At 44.4% G+C, this 13,881-nt stretch overlaps 1 long non-coding RNA gene across 1 annotated transcript; it reads right to left on the bottom strand.

Moving 5' to 3' along the window:
* Positions 1-3,718: 3,718 nt before the first annotated feature.
* Positions 3,719-8,456, bottom strand: LOC123723839 (uncharacterized). Its single transcript, XR_006758722.2, has 2 exons — positions 8,253-8,456; positions 3,719-8,162 (listed from the first exon to the last, which is right to left on the bottom strand). It is a non-coding gene; the product is annotated as an uncharacterized LOC123723839 (long non-coding RNA).
* Positions 8,457-13,881: the final 5,425 nt, after the last annotated feature.

Below are 13,881 nucleotides of genomic sequence, written 5' to 3'. Positions count from 1 at the left end.
GCACCTAGACACCTGCCCAGAGGGAAATTACAACCCCTACCCGTTCCACAACGGCCGTGGTCACATCTATCGGTGGATTTCGTGACGGATCTTCCTCCGTCACAAGGAAACACCATGATTCTGGTTGTTGTGGATCGGTTTTCCAAGTCCTGCCATCTCATTCCTTTGCCCGGTCTTCCTACGGCCCTACAGACTGCAGAGGCCTTGTTTACACACGTCTTCCGGCACTACGGGGTGCCTCAGGATATAGTTTCTGATCGGGGTTCCCAGTTCACATCAAGGGTCTGGAGGGCGTTCATGGAACGTCTGGGGGTCTCATCAGCCTGACCTCAGGTTTTCACCCCGAAAGTAATGGGCAGGTGGAGAGAGTTAACAGGATGTGGGTAGGTTTCTGCGGTCTTATTGCCTGGACCGGCTGGGGGAGTGGTCGGTTTTCATCCCCTGGGCAGAGATGGCTCAAAATTCCCTCCGCCACTCCTCCACTAACCTGTCTCCGTTTCAGTGTGTACTAGGTTATCAGCCGGTTCTGGCACCACGGCATCAGAGCCAGATCGAGGCACCTGCAGTGGATGATTGGTTTAGGCGCTCGGAGGAAACCTGGAATGCTGCCCATGTACGCCTGCAACGGGCCATCAGGCGACAGAAGGCGAGCGCCGACCGCCACCGTAGTAAGGCCCCGGTATATGCACCGGGAGACCGGGTCTGGCTCTCGACCCGAAACCTGCCCTTTCGCCTGCCCTGCCGGAAGCTGGGTCCGTGGTTTGTGGGGCCATTTAAAGTCCTGAGGAGACTGAACGAGGTATTTTATAGGTTACAGCTTCCCCCTAATTATCGTATTAATCCCTCGTTCCATGTGTCTCTCCTCAGGCCGGTGGTGGCTGGTCCGCTCCAGCTATCTGAGGTGCGGGAGGTTTCTCCGCCCCCTCTGGACATCGAGGGGGTCCTGGCGTATACTGTGCGAGCCATCATGGACTCCAGGCATCGGGTGAGGGGTCTTCAGTACCTCGTGGAGTGGGAGGGGTACGGTCCGGAGGAGAGATGCTGGGTGCCGGTGGAGGACATACTGGACCCTTCCTTGCTGCAGGAATTTCACCGTCTCCCCCAGACTGCCCTGTGCCTCGTCCTCCGGGTCATCCCCGAAGCCGGTGTCGCCGCGCTGCTGGAGCCGCGCATCGGGGGGGGTACTGTCATTACTTCTGCCGAAATTGGTGTCTCTCCTTGTTCGGGTGACGTTCGGCGGTCGTCTTCACCGGCTTTCTAGCTGCCACCGATCTACATTTCTTTTTCCATTTGTTATGTCTTGAATGTTCACACCTGGTTCCCATCTCGTTATGATTATTTCCTTATTTAACCCTCTGCTTCTCATTATGTTTTGTGCGTGATTGTTTCTTGTCTTTATGTTAGTTGTTTGGGTCAGGATTGTTATCCCTGCGTGGATTATTGGCTTATGATTTTTTTCAGAGAGTAAAGTACATTATTTTACTCAGTTCTGTGTCCTGCGTCTGACTCTATCCTCACCTCCGCACAAACTGACATCTGACAAGGATCCCCATTAGCTGTTGCAAAAGCAGGAGTTACTCTTCCTGAGGTCCACACAAAACATGACATAATACAGACATGAATGGACAAGAACAGCTCAGCCTACATATGAATACATACTGTACACAAAAACTAGGTCAAATAGGGGAGAGGTGTTGTGCCGTGAGGTGTTGCTTTCTGTTTTTTTTTTAACCAGGTTTGCTGTTCATTTGAGCAATATGAGATGGAACGGAGTTCCGTGCAATAATGGCTCTCTATAATACTGTACACTTTCTTGAATTTGTTCTGGATTTGGGGACTGTGAAAAGACCCCTGGTGGCATGTCTGTTGCAGTAAGTGTGTGTGTCAGAGCTACATGTAAGTTGACTATGCAAACAATTTTTGGGATTTTCAACACATTGTTTCTTATGAAAAGAAGGGATGCAGTCTGTCTCTCCTCAAACCTTAGCCAAGAGAGACTGGCATGCATAGTATTTATATCAGCCCTCTGATTGCAATGATGAGCAAGATGTGCCAGCTGCAGCGTAACTAGATCTTTCCTTGCAGCACTCGACCACACGACTGGACAATAATCAAGATAAAACAAAACTATAGCCTGCAGGACTTGCTTTTTGGAGTGTGGTGTCAAAAAAGCAGAGCATCTCTTTATTACAGACAGACCTCTCCCCATCTTTACAACCACTGAATCTATATGTTTTGACCATGACAGTTTACAATCTAAGGTAACACCAAGTCATTTAGTCTCCTCAACTTGTTCAACAGCACACCATTCATTGCCAGATTCAGCTGAGGTCTAGAACTTAGGGAATGATTTGTACCAAATACAATGCTCTTAGTTTTAGAGATGCTCAGGGCCAGTTTATTACTGGCCACCAATTCCAACACAGACTGCAACTCTTTGTTAAGGGTTTCAGTGACTCGACTAGCTATGGTTGCCAATGCATATATGGTTGAATCATCAGCATACATGGACACACATGCTTTGCTTAATGCCAGTGGCAGGTCATTGGTAAAAATAGAAAAGAGTAGATGGCCTTGAGAGTTGCCCTGCGGTACACCACCCTTTCCATGTTTGACATTAGAGAAGCTTCCATTAAAGAAAACCGTTTGAGTTCTATTAGATAGATAGTTCTGAATCCACGATAATGCAGAGGTTGAAAAGCCATAACACAGGTTTTTTCAACAACAGGTTATGGTCAATAATATCAAAGGCTGCACTGAAATCTAACAGTACAGCTCCCACAATCTTCTTCTTATCGATTTCTTTCAACCATTCATCAGTCATTTGTGTCAGTGCAGTACATGTTGAGTGCCCTTCTATATAAGCATGCTGAAAGTCTGTTGTTAATTTGTTTACAGAGAAGTAGCATTGAATTTGGTCAAACACAGTTTTTTCCAACAGTTCGCTAAGAGCTGGCAGCAAGCTGATAGGTCTGCTGTTAGAACCAGTAAAGGCCGCTTCCCACTCTTGGGTAGTGGAATGACTTTGGCTTCCGTCCAGGCCTGAGGACAAAGACTTTCCTCTAGGCTCAGATTAAAAATACTACAGATAGGAGTGGCTATAGAGTCAGCTAATATCCTCAGTAGCTTTCCATCTAAGTTGTCAATGACAGAAGGTTTGTCATTACCGATTGATAACAATAATTTGTTCACCTCTCCCACACTAACTTTACAAAATTCAAACTTGCAATGCTTTTCTTTCATTATTCCTATTTTTAATGCATGAATACAATGGCTCATTGTTCGTTGTTGGCATATCCTACCTAAGTTTGCCCACTTTGCCAACGAAGTAATCATTCAAATAATTGGCAACAAATTGTTTTGTGATGAATAAACCATCTGACTCGATGAAAGATGGAGTTGAATTAGTTTTTCTGCCCATAATTTAATTTAAAGCACTCAAGTTTTTTTTCCATCATTCTTCATATCATTGATCTTGTCTTCATAATAGTGACTTATTTTTTGTTGTTGAGTTTAGTCACATAATTTCTCAATTTGCAGTAAGTCAGCCAATCAGATGTGCAGCTAGAATTATTAGCCACTCTTTTTGCCCAATCTCTTTCAACCATACAGTTCTTCAATTCCTCATCAATCCATGGAGCAGATCTAACACTCAGTTCCTTAACAGGTGTATGTTTATCAATAATTGGAAGAAGCAATTTCATAAATTCATCAAGTGCAGCGTCTGGGTGCTCTTTATTAATCACATCAGACCAACAAATATTTTCAACATCATCCAAATAAGAGTCACAGCAAAATATTTTGTATGATATCTTATACACTATTTTAAGCCCAGATTTTGGAAATGTGTCATTCCTGGATGTAAATCAAATCAAATTGTATTTGTCACATGCGGCAAATACAACAGGTGTAAAACTTACAGTGAAATGCTTACTTACAAGCCCTTAACCAACAATGCAGTTAAGAAAAATAGGAGTTTACTAAATAAAATAAAATAAATAAAAGAGAAACAATAGAATAACAATAACGAGGCAATATACAGGGGATACCGGTACCGAGTCAATGTGCGGGGGTACAAGTTGGTCGAGTTAATTGAGGAAATATGTACATGTAGGTAGGGGTAAAGTGACAATGCATAGATAATAGCTAACATACAGCGAGTAGCAGTGCAAAAAAAGGGGGGGGGGTCAATGCAAATAGACCAGGTAGCCATTTGATTAGCTGTTCAGCAGTCTTAACAGCTTCTACCCGCAAGCCTTAAGAAGCCTTTGGGCCTTTTGGTACCGCTTGCCGTGCGGTAGCAGAGAAAACAATCTATGACTAGGGTTGATGTAATTCTTAGGGCCTTCCTCTGACACCACCTGGTATAGAGGTCCTGGATGGCAGGAATCTTGGCCCCAGTGATGTACTGGGCCGTACGTACTACCCTCTGTAGCGCCATGCGGTCAGAGGCCGAGCAGTTGCCATAACAGGTGGTGATGCAACCAGTCAGGATGCTCTCGATGGTGCAGCTGAATAACTTTTTGAGGAGCTGAGGACCCATGCCAAATCTTTTCAGTCTCCTGAGGGGGAATAGCCATTGTCATGCCCTCTTCACGATTGTCTTGGTGTGTTTGGACCATGATAGTGTTTTGGTGATGTGGACACCAAGGAACTTGAAACTCTCAACCTGCTCCACTGCAGCCCCATCGATGAGAATTGGGGGTGTGTTCGGCCCTCCTTTACCTGCAGTGCACGATCATCCTCTTTGTCTTGATCTTGTTGAGGGAGAGGTTGTTGTCCTGGCTCCACACTTCCAGGTCTCTGACCTCCTCCCTATAGGCTGTCTCATCGTTATTGGTGATCAGGCCTTCCACCATTGTGTCGTTGGCAAACTTAATGATGGTATTGGAGTTGTGCTTGGCCACGCAGTCATGGGTGAACAGGGAGTACAGGAGGAGGCTAAGCATGCACCCCTGAGGGCCGCCGTGTTGAGGATCTGCGTGGCAGATGTGTTGTTGCCTAGAGATTGTGTCATCTGTGGATCTGTTGGGGTGGTATGCAAATTGGAGTGGGTCTAGTGTTTTTGGGATGATGGTGTTGATGTGAGCCATGACCAGCATTTCAAAACACTTCATGGCTACCGACGTGAGTGCTATGGGTCGGTAGTCACACAGGGACCAGGATGATCTGCTTGAAACATGTAGGCATTACAGACTCGGCCAGGGACAGGTTGAAAATGTCAGTGAAGACGCATGCTCTGAGTACACATCCTGGTAATCCATCTGGCCCTGCGGCCTTGTGAATGTTGACCTGGTTAAAGGTCTTACTCACATCGGCTTACGAGAGCGTGATCACACAGTCATCCGGAACAGCTAGTGCTCTAATGCATGCTTCAGTGTTGCTTGCCTCAAAGCGTGTAGAAGTAATTTATCTCATCTGGTAGACTTGTGTCACTGGGCAGCTCACGGCTAGGCTTCCCTTTGTAGTCTGTAATAGTTTGCAAGCCCTGCCACATCTGACGAGCGTCGGAACCGATGTAGTATGATTCAATCTTAGTCCTATCTTTACACTTTGCCTGTTTGATGGTTCGTCTGAGGGCATAGCGGGATTTCTTATAAGCTTCAAGGTTAGAGTCCCACTCCTTGAAAGCGGCAGCTCTACCCTTTAACTCAGTGCGGATGTTGCCTATAATCCATTGCTTCTGGTTGAGGTATGGACATACAGTCACTGTGGGGACAACATCGTCAGTGCACTTACTGATGAAGTCAGAGACTGATGTGGTCCTGTAGCTCAGTATCTGCGTCATCTGACCACTTCCGTATTGAGCGAGTCACTGGTACTTCCTGCTTTAGTTTTTGCTTTTAAGATTTGCCAAATGTAGGGCGAGGGAGAGCTTTGTACCCGTCTCTGTGTGTGGAGTAAAGGTGGTCTAGAATTTGTTTTCTCTCTCAATGCACATGTAACATGCTGGTAGAAATGAGGTAAAACGGATTTAAGTTTCCATGCAATAAAGTCGCAGGCCACTAGGAGCGCCGCCTCTGGATGAGCATTTTCTTGCTTACTTACGGCTTTATACACCTCGTTGAGTGTGATCTTAGTGCCAGCATCAGTTTGTGGTGGTAAATAGACACCTACGAAAAATATAGATGAAAACTCTCTTGGTAAATAGTGTGGTCTACAGCTTATCATGTGATACTCTACCTCAGGCGAGCAAAACATTGAGACTTCCTTAATATTTGACTTCGCACAGCAGCTGTTATTGACAAATAGACAAAGACTGCCACCCGTTATCTCACCAGAGGCAGCTGTTCTGTCTTGCCAATGGACAGAAAAACCAGACAAATGTATATTATCCATGTCGTCGTTCAGCCATGACTAGGTGAAACATAAGATATTACAGTTTTTAATGTCTCATGGTAGGATAGTCTTGAACAGTGCTCATCCAGTTTGTTCTCCAATGACTGCACGTTGGCCAATAGGAAGGACGGTAGAGGTGGGTTACCCACTCGCCAATGAATTCAAACAAGGCACCCTGACCTGCGTCCCCTGTATCGGTGTCTTCTCTTCATGTGAATGATGGGGATTTGGGCCTGGTCGGGTATCTGGACTAAATCCTTCTTGACCGACTCGTTAAATAAAAAATCTTCATCCAGTTCGAGGTGAGTAATCACTGTTCTGATATCCAGAAGGTATTTTTGGTCATAAGAGATGGCGGCAGAAACATTTGCGCCATTCTATATTGTGATCACTGCATCCAAAGGATACGGATAAAGCTTTAGAACAAAGTTCTACAGTATTAGTAAAATCAATTGTTTTTACTAATACTGTAGAATGTGGATTATCTTGTTCCTGTAGTGTTTGTAAACACCCTGGTAGGTTTATTAATATCCTGAACCAGATTACAGGCACTGGTTACAGTGAGAAGTTTCCTCTTGAGTGGACATCTTGATGAAAACCAGTCAATTTCCAGGTCCCCAAGAAAGTAGACCTCTCTGTTTACATCACATACACTATCAAGCATTTCACACACATTATTTAGATACTGACTGTTAGCACTTGGTGGCCTATAGCAACACCCCAAAAGAAAAGGCTTTAGATGTGCTACATGAACCTGCAACAGCAACACTTCAATAACACTTGACATAAGATCTTCTCTAAGCATTACAGGGATGTGGCTCTGAATATATACAGCAACACCACCATAAGCATTTCTGTCTCTTCTATAGATGTTATATCCTTGTATTGCTACTGTTTTATCATCAAATGAATTCTCTAAGTGAGTCTCAGCAATGGCTAATGTATGAATGTTATCTGATGTTAGCAAATTATTGATTTCATTAACTTTTTTCCTCCACACATTGTGGAAAGTAGCCTCCTTTGAAACCTATTGTGCATCTCTGCTGTTTTTTCTAGATAGTCCCCTGTGGAGTGGCATAAAAGCGCAGTCTGAAAAAAGTTCTTAACTCTAAAATCGATGCGCCTGGCACCTACTACTATACCCCGTTCAAAGGCACTTAAAACTTTTGTCTTGTCCAATTACCTTCTGAATGGCACACATATACAATCCATGTCTCAATTGTCTCAAGGCTTAAAAATCCTTCTTTAACCCGTCTTCTCCCCTTCATCTACACTGATTGAAGTGGATGTAATAGGTAACATCAATAAGGGATCATAGCTTTGATGTGAATTCACCTGGTTAGGTCTATGTCATGGAAAGAGCAGGTGTTAATGTTTTGTACACTGTATATAAAACACAAGAATGTCATGTTTTTGACTGCACTGGGCCTTTAATAGGCACGTACTATAGTCATCTTTTATTATCCCTCTTGAGATGGGAAAGCATGTTTTTTTTCATTAAGTTGAACATGTGCTCGTCATGACAGAATGTCAAAATAAGGTGAAATAAAACGATTTTTTCCCACCAAGTTACACTACCCAAAAGTGACTCATTTCGTGGAACTACCCAACAGCTTTTGGTCCTGAAAAGCTTTTGTAGAGGTAATGTACGGGTTGAATAGTGTAGGTCTTTGTAGAAGAATCCAGATCGCTATAGACCGCTTCCTTTGTGTACAAATACTAGCACGATATGTGGATGTGCACGTGTTGATGGCAGTATCTACGTTCAGTGAAGAAGTTGTCTCGAAGCAACCACTTTGTCTATATGTAGCAGGCTTCATGGCCTAGGATAAAAAATAAAAATGTAAAAATTCAAAGAATAGATAAAACATGGCAGAGCTGAAATTCCTTACACCAAAATCAACTGTACTCACCAGGATGGCGAAGGACCACAATGATGTAGATACTGCATCAGTAGATGCAAACACCAACACAGAAGACCTGCCAGAGCCACTCACAGCTCTGTATGATGCCAATCTAAGTGACCTCTCACCACCTGAAATAAAGGAGAAAAGTGAAGAAGCTTTCCAGAGATCGAAACAGAAACTGACCCGTGATCAGTGTGAAACCCTTGAGCTTACCTCCAAGGAACAGTCCAAATGCCAGGCCTGGCACACCAACCGAATCAGATGGATAACAAGCACCGCCTTCCATCGTGTGTGCACAGCAGGCAGAAACACAGACAAAATCAACTTGGTGAAAAAGACAATGCATTACAATGACAGTGAGTTGCATCATGTCCCAGCTGTACTTTGGGGAAGAGACATGGAGGACAAAGCCAGAAAGTACTACACGGCAGAAATGAGCAAAATCCATGCCAACTTCAGTGTGAAGCTCTCTGGTCTTGTCGTGCAGAATGATCATGTAATGGTTTTCCTTGGAGAAGTAGAGGAGTCAGGCGCAGGACACAGGGATCAATGTAAACAAACGTGTTTACTTGAAAAATCAATAAATCTTATCATAGAAAAAATACATATTGCGGAGAAACACCTCCAACCACACAAAACAGGAAACAATCACCGACAAGACAAACAGGAAATGCAGAGAGTTAAATAATGAACATAATTAGGGAAAATCAAAAACAGGTGTACACAATAAAGACAAAACCAAACAAACAGTGAAACATCGATCGGTGGCAACTAGTAAGCCGGTGACGTCGACCGTCAAATGCCGCCCGAACAAGCAGAGGGGCTGACTTCGGCGGGAGTCGTGACAAATCAACCACATCTCGGGGCATCTCCAGATGGATTAGTGAACTGTTCCTGTTGTGGGAGAGGAACCCTTGAAGTTAAGTGCCCATACAAATACCGTGATGGCCTTACAGGGTGCAGTGATGACACACAGTTCTGCTTGGACAAATCACTGCACCTAAAGAAGAATCATGAATATTACCACCAAGTTCAACTTCACATGTTTGTATGCAATGTCCAATACTGTGACTTTGTGGTTTGGACAAGTGCTGAGGTCATTGTGCGTCGCATAATCAGAGATGAAGAAATACTGCAAAAAGCCCTACCTAAGGCTGAAAAGTTCTTTCTTGCAAGTGTTTTGCCGGAACTATTGACACGAAGCCACGACCCTCTCCTAGAAACACTTAAAGAGTGTTCACACTGATATGCCGAAATTTGTACAATCTCAAGAAAGTCAAAAATCTATATGAAGTGGAAAGAATTAAAATGAATTTACATTTTGACATTTGTTACTTTGGTAAGGATGATGCAATATCACAACACAGCACAAAATACCTCAATAGAGCACATTGTTACAGTTTTGTAACGTGTACGCTGGGAGTCGGGAAGAAAGTACAGGGAGTGCACATTTAATAATAAATAGAACATGAACATGAAACAGAAACAGAGTCAATAACGCCTGAGGAAAGAACAAAGGTGAGTGACAGATAAGGGGAGGTAATCAGGAAGGTGATGGAGTCCAAGTGAGTGTCATGAGGCGCACGTGCGTAACAATGGTGGCAGGTGTGCGTAATGAGACAACTGGCGACGTCGAGCACCAGAGAGGGAGAGCGGGAGTAAACGTAACAGTACCCCCTCCCTGACACTCGGCTCCAGCCGCCAGAGGACACCAATCAGAGGGACGGTCCTGAGGACCAGGAGCGGGCCGGTCACTTCTGCTGAGGTGCAGGAAGCCTGACTTGAAGCATGGAAGCCTGACTTGCCGGCTGAAGCATGGGAGCCTGACTTGCCGGCTGAGGCTTGGGAGCCTGACTTGCCGGCTGAGGCATGGGAGCCTGACTTGCCGGCTGAGGCATGGGAGCCTGACTTGCCGGCTGAGGCATGGGAGCCTGACTTGCCGGCTGAGGCATGGGAGCCTGACGTGCCGGCTGAGGCATGGGAGCCTGAAAAGGCCGGCATGGGAGCCTGAAAAGGCCGGTATGGGAGCCTGAAAAGGCCGGCTGAGGCATGGGGAGCCTGCTGAGCCAACCGATGCTTGAGAACCTGACAAGCCAGTTGAGGCATCCCCGGTTGCTTCGGAAGCGGCACTTGGACCTGACCAGTTAATTCAGGGCATGAGTTTAAATTTAGCACAGGTATTCAACACTTCTTTAATAATATAATTATTTAACTCTTCTTTAACGCTTGAATTCTTTAACACTTCTTTTAAAACTTGAGAAAATGATCCTTGAAAATATCAGTGACGAACCATGGCTATTTGACCTTGGCCTTCAGTGGGAGAAAAAAATCGTCCAAAACGTTGTACCAAACTCAAAAATTAAGAAAAACAGAGACAGCGCACTAACGTTACCAGCAACAACAACCTATGGCAGCCTAACGCCACCACTGTCACAACATCCCCAAAAGCGACAACAGTGACACATCAAAGACATGAGTTTGACAGGCTTGTGATGCTGGAAGGACAGCGACCGTAATACCTATGCACTCCATGCAGGAGAGTGCACTTTTGATAGAAAAACAGCATGATGTTAAAGAACAAGCAGCCCATTCACTCAGACATAATAAGGCAGTAGGTCCCAATCGTAAGAATACAAAAACAGAACCATTCATTCTATGAACGACCAAATTACTCAAAATGAAGTAAATAATTAAATATATTATTTTAAAATACTTTAAGAATAAGTGCCACATTATTTGAAATCTTTTTCACAATGTCACTTTTCACAATAATGTTACCATATTTAATTTCATTATAATACATTGCATTTCCCAATGGTTTTTTCATTTCATTTTTCATTTCATAATGTATTTCCGATTTCATTGTATTTTTCATTTCATGGCCACTCGCAAGGGATATATACTGCTCAAAAAAATAAAGGGAATACTTAAACAACACAATGTAACTCCAAGTCAATCACACTTCTGTGAAATCAAACTGTCCACTTAGGAAGCAACACTGATTGACAATAAATTTCACATGGTGTTGTGCAAATGGAATAGACAACAGGTGGAAAATATAGGCAATAAGCAAGACACCCCCAATAAAGGAGTGGTTCTGCAGGTGGAGACCACAGACCACTTCTCAGTTCCTATGCTTCCTGGCTGATGTTTTGGTCACTTTTGAATGCTGGCGGTGCTTTCACTCTAGTGGTAGCATGACACGGAGTCTACAACCCACACAAGTGGCTCAGGTAGTGCAGCTCATCCAGGATGGCACATCAATGCGAGCTGTGGCAAGAAGGTTTGCTGTGTCTGTCAGCGTAGTGTCCAGAGCATGGAGGCACTACCAGGAGACAGGCCAGTACATCAGGAGATGTGGAGGAGGCCGTAGGAGGGCAACAACCCAGCAGCAGGACCGCTACCTCCGCCTTTGTGCAAGGAGGAGCACTGCCAGAGCCCTGCAAAATGACCTCCAGCAGGCCACAAATGTGCATGTGTCTGCTCAAACGGTCAGAAACAGACTCCATAAGGGTGGTATGAGGGCCCGACATCCACAGGTGGGGGTTGTGCTTACAGCCCAACACCGTACAGGACGTTTGGCATTTGCCAGAGAACACTAAGATTGGCAAAATCGCCACTGGCGCCCTGTGCTCTTCACAAATGAAAGCAGGTTCACACTGAGCACGTGACAGACGTGACAGAGTCTGGAGACGCCGTGGAGAACGTTCTGCTGCCTGCAACATCCTCCAGCATGACCGGCTTGGCGGTGGGTCAGTCATGGTGTGGGGTGGCATTTCTTTGGGGGGCCGCACAGCCCTCCATGTGCTCACCAGAGGTAGCCTGACTGCCATTAGGTACCGAGATGAGATCCTCAGACCCCTTGTGAGACCATATGCTGGTGCGGTTGGCCCTGGGTTCCTCCTAATGCAAGACAATGCTAGACCTCATGTGGCTGGAGTGTGTCAGCAGTTCCTGCAAGAGGAAGGCATTGATGCTATGGACTGGCCCGCCCGTTCCCCAGACCTGAATCCAATTGAGCACATCTGGGACATCATGTCTCGCTCCATCCACCAACGCCACGTTGCATCACAGACTGTCCAGGAGTTGGCGGATGCTTTAGTCCAGGTCTGGGAGGAGATCCCTCAGGAGACCATCCGCCACCTCATCAGGAGCATGCCCAGGCGTTGTAGGGAGGTCATACGGACACGTGGAGGCCACACACACTACTGAGCCTCATTTTGACTTGTTTTAAGGACATTACATCAAAGTTGGATCAGCCTGTAGTGTGGTTTTCCACTTTAATTTTGAGTGTGACTCCAAATCCAGACCTCCATTTGTTGATAAATTGGATTTCCATTGATTATTTTTGTGTGATTTTGTTGTCAGCACATTCAACTATGTAAAGAAAAAAGTATTTAATAAGATAATTTCTTTCATTCAGATCTAGGATGTGTTGTTTAAGTTTTCCCTTTATTTTTTTGAGCAGTATATATATATATATATATATATATATATATATATATATATATATATATATATATTTCATTTTGAGTACTTTGGTCCTCCTTATACTGTACTTATACTGTACTTCCCATTGCAAACATCTTCATTACATTCAGCACAAAAAATAACCAGTGAACAAAGTTTAAATGCAACAATGTTTCACACACGGAACACATTTTTATCAAAGCGATAGCTAACAACTGCAAGTGAGCTGCAATAAAAAAAGAAAACTTCCACTCACCAGATGATGATCATTTGAAACGTAACTTCTTGTTGAAAGTTCATCTTGAAAAGGGCAAAGATAATAAATGAGCATCAACATCTTCTTTGATAACACCTGTAGCTATTGCAGCCGCCGCACACTATCCTACAACAAAAACTAGCTAGCTTAGACCATGGGAAAACTACTGCTCGGTATTGAGCAGTGATCTGTTGGCCTTCGTGAAGGCAGAAGTTTCCATATGTTTTTGTAAAAATGGTCCCACCCATTATAAGTCAAAATGTGATTGGTTGATTCCACTGTCTGCCCTAATACAGTTGAAAGACAGCCTTCTATCAAACTTCTGAGGGCCTAGCCCAGAGGTAGGCAACCCTGGTCCTGGAGTGCCGCAGACACTTCATGTTTTTGATTTAACCGACCTGGAAGACCAGGTGTTTTGAATTTAGGAAATCATTGACCTGATCAGTTAGATCAGTTGGTCAGGTGTGGTGCCTAGTTGGAATAAAATCCTGCAGTACCTGCAGCACTCCAGAAACAGGGTTGCCTACCCTTGCCTAGTCAGTGGTGAGTTATCTATAGATGTATCTACTGAGTTTCTAAACCCAGAGGTGCAACATCACAAGACTTCCCAGGAAGCAGAAGCAGACCAGGTCGGGGTTTTGGTTTTGAGAAGTCAATGAGACATATGAACAAATATTCCTTAGCTGTTAATTCTCTCGAAATCGAAAGGCATGACCTAGATTTGAGCCAATGTCTTAAGTAGTTGGTCATGATATTACTCCAACCTTGTGAAAGTGACAAACTGACACGTTTTCATTTTGGTCAAAAACTACTTTATATCGAAGAAGTGCCTTTAACTTGACGGCCTGCACATGAACAGTTCAGTGTGAGACAACCGTTGGACCCGGTGATGTGTTGCTACACATGAGC

This window comes from Salmo salar, chromosome 14 (genome assembly GCF_965601325.2).
Source record: "Salmo salar chromosome 14, fSalSal1, whole genome shotgun sequence".
Taxonomy (NCBI): Eukaryota; Metazoa; Chordata; class Actinopteri; order Salmoniformes; family Salmonidae; genus Salmo; species Salmo salar.
Note: the sequence above shows the minus strand (reverse complement) of the source record. Positions and strands in the feature narration are given on the sequence as shown.